General features: G+C 50.2%; 1 pseudogene; it reads right to left on the bottom strand.

Moving 5' to 3' along the window:
• Positions 1-397: 397 nt before the first annotated feature.
• On the bottom strand, positions 398-1057 carry LOC146172495 (uncharacterized; annotated as a pseudogene).
• Between the last annotated feature and the right edge of the window lie 2531 nt (positions 1058-3588).

Raw genomic sequence — 3588 nt, 5'->3', positions numbered from 1 at the left:
GTATCATCTAGAAGACCATTTCCGTACTAGCGTGCTGCCTGGACTGGACTTTCCAGGAAAGCACAGAGAAAATTCTGGCACAAAGTCTTTCCTTCGTTGCTCGCTGTCAATACCTCGTTACACTCTTCCCATTATCATCGTCTTACAAAGCTGATTAAAAACCAGCCAACCTATGCACCTTCTAGATTTCATTTGTATATTCAAATAAAAACATCCCCGCCACAAACAACCAAAGTGTTTTAAGATGTGTACCATGCACATATGAAGATCACATTTAGATTTTCCGCTCAATAGCAAAGTGAGTGAGTCAATTCAAGGTTACTATAGGTCATTTACGCCCGAAACATGCATTTTTATGGCCTACCAGAAAAAAAGGGGGCCAAGTGCTTCAACCCGTTCATACCCACATCAGCCATTTGGTATCAATCTCCATACCACCTGCACTACCTTGATAGTTTACATGGCAAGAATAGTGACTTACTTCCCACTCCTGGAATGAAACGCTTTTTGGGCTTAACATGCTTATTGCTCTGAAAGCCTTGCATATGCTCAAAAGAGCCTCGATATCAACAACTTTTCCTGTGTCAGCAAAATCACTGACACATACCCGTTCAAAGAATGTCCAGGCTTCTGCCATGTTCCATCGCCTGAAACACCGCACTCATCGCTCCCCACCACACGAACTTATACAGCAGCATTAACCATCGGTTCAGACGCTACTATTCATGCCACTGCCGAAACCGAGACGATATCCTGTCGTAGGCGGATTGTCACGAAGGGGGGGCATGTTCATCACAGTGCAGAATGTTGACACACATGCATGCCCTTTCCCAAACTGGCGCATTGCTTACAGCAGTCGAACATTCTCATTTGCACGAAGCACCAGTTTTGATGCGTCAAATGAATGCTCGAAGCCACACTCCACATACACTACTGCACAGTTAGAGCATACCCCTTGCTAAGCGCGTTCTTCGAGCGTCAGTGCTGTATTTATGCATTCAGGGCATGCCAGCAAGGAAAACACAGAATACAGAATATTGTTACGAGTGGAAATCATGCACCGATGGGTAGCACCACTCTGAAATCACTGGGCACCGCTTAGCCGCCCAACTTAACACTGAGCGTCGTCTTCGTACACACACCCAGACACTTATTTCTGCCCTTGCTGAATGCCAGCATGGTACACCACATAACATTACCCCTCCGCAGAAGCACAGTCCTGGTGCGTTCTAGGTAAACGAAGCAGGGCGTGAATATTACGGCTTTAGTCGTGTCACATGCACAATGTCGCACTTGTGATGCAGAAGACTTCGGGTTCAAAGGTCCGATTTCGTATGTGACGTCGGTGACTCGGCGCACGATACTGTAGGGGCCTGTGTAGCGTGGTAGAAGTTCTTCGCACTAGCCCACCATGATGGGAGCGAGAGCAGAACGAGAGAGCCTGGGGCGTAGTGCACATCGCGATGGCGACTGTTATAACGGGATTGCTGGGAGCCTTGGGAGGCAAAGAGCCTGTCGCGAGCAATGTGGCGAGCATCTTTAGCGCGGGAGATGGCATCACGAGCGTAAGTACTATGGCGGCATCAGTAGTGGGTAGCGCTGTATCAAAGGGGAGTAATGGGTGTGGGCCAAAGAGCAGATAAAAGGAAGAGTAGCCAGCGGTATCATGACGAGAAGAGTTATAGGCAAATGGTACAAAGGGTAGACTAATGTTCCAATCCGGATGGTCGCCTGATACATACATTGATAACATATCTGTGAGCGTACGGTTGAGGCGTTCTGTTAGGCCATTGGTCTGAGGATGATAGGCGGTGGTAAATTTGTGGCGGACGGTGCAGTTCACAACGGGCACCGTGTTGTAGTATCGCGTCGTGGAGGAGGAAATCAGCGACGGCTGTAGCGCAGCTGGTTGGGATCGCGCGGGTAATGGCGTAACGCGTAGCATAGTCAGTCGCTACGGCGATCCATTTGTTGCCCGACGCAGAGACCTGGAAGGGTCCAAACAAATCAACACCAACACAAAAATAAACGGGTCAGTCGGAATGGATATTAGCCGTAGGTGTCCGATGGCAATGCGGATGATTTTTTCCGACGCTGGCACAGCTCACATGTGGCCACATAATGTTGAACTGAGCGATAGAGGCCCGGCCAGTAAAAACGTCGGTGCACGCTATCATACTTGCCGGACACGCCAAGATGTCCAGCGGTGGGAGCATCATGAAATTGTTCCAGTATGGTGGAGCGCAGATGTTTCGGAAAGACGAGCAAGAGTTCAGCGCCATCAGGTCGCATATTGCGGCGGTATAATGCATCCCCTTGTGGTACGAACATGGAGAGGGCAGGATGAGACTGACCGGTAGTCAGACGGTCGATGATAGACCCGAGCGCGCAGTCTAAGCGCTGTTCGTCGGCTATGTGGGGAAAAGCCGATAAAGACAGGACGCATGCGTCAATGTCACAGGCCGTATAGCTGGGAGGGTCGACCGGGTGGTTTGACAAGCAGTCTGCATCTTGGTGAAGCCGACCAGACTTATAGACCACGGAAAAGGTGTATTCTTGCAACCTTAATGCCCAGCGTCCCAAACGTCCAGTAGGGTCTTTGAGTGAAGATAGCCAGCACAAGGCATGGTGGTCTGTGATAACAGTAAAGTGTCTTCCAAACAAATAAGGGCGAAATTTTGCAATAGCCCGAACAAGAGCTAGGCACTCCCTTTCTGTGATAGAGTAATTTTGTTGTGCACTAGATAGTAGGCGGCTGGCATACGCAGTCACTCTGGTGCAGCAATGGTGTCGCTGAGCGAGGATAGCTCCAATGCCGTGACCACTGGCGTCAGTGCGGAGTGCGGTAGGGGCCGAAGGGTTGAAATGGGCCAAGACGGGTGGATTGGTGAGAGCAGCGATACGTTCGGAGAACGCTGCAGCTTGGTCAGGGCCCCAACAGAAAGGTGCATCTTTTTTCAGTAGGGCGGTGAGAGGGCGAGCAAGGGCTGCGAAGTTCTGGGCGAAACAACGGAAATAAGAACACAAGCCAAGAAAACTTCGAACATCACTATATTAACGTGGTGTGGGAAAGGTACGAACGGCACGAATCTTATCGGGGTCAGGCTGGACACCAGCAGCATTCACTAAGTGGCCAAGAACTTTGAATTCCCGATGGCCGAAACTGCATTTCTTGGAGTTGGGTTGAAGGCCGGCGCGGCGGAATAGCTCGAGAATGGTAGAAAGGAGGGAGAGGTGTCTGTCAAAAGTGGACGAGAAAACAACGACGTCGTCTAAGTGACAGAGACAAGTGGTCCACTTGAAGCCGCGCAGCAACGAGTCCATCATCCGTTCGAAAGTTGCAGGGGCGTTACATAGGGCAAAAGGTATGGCTTTAAATCGGTAGAGGCCGTCAGGAGTGATAAACGTTGTTTTTCGCGGTCTCGTTTATCGACGGAGATTTGCCAGTAGGCAGAGCGAAGGTCGATGGAGGAAAAGTGGCTGGCTTCATGTAAGCAATCAAGTGCATCGTTGATACGCGGAAGAGGGTAGACGTTGTTAAGGTGGCGATAGTCGACGCAGAATCTCCAGCTCCCATCTTTTTTCTGG

The sequence above is a fragment of the Amblyomma maculatum genome, unplaced genomic scaffold, assembly GCF_055883805.1.
Source record: "Amblyomma maculatum isolate TAMU_Amacu unplaced genomic scaffold, ASM5588380v1 scaffold_13, whole genome shotgun sequence".
In the NCBI taxonomy this organism is placed as follows: domain Eukaryota; kingdom Metazoa; phylum Arthropoda; class Arachnida; order Ixodida; family Ixodidae; genus Amblyomma; species Amblyomma maculatum.
The sequence above is the reverse complement of the archived record's forward strand: the minus strand, read 5'-3'. Positions and strand labels throughout refer to the sequence as shown.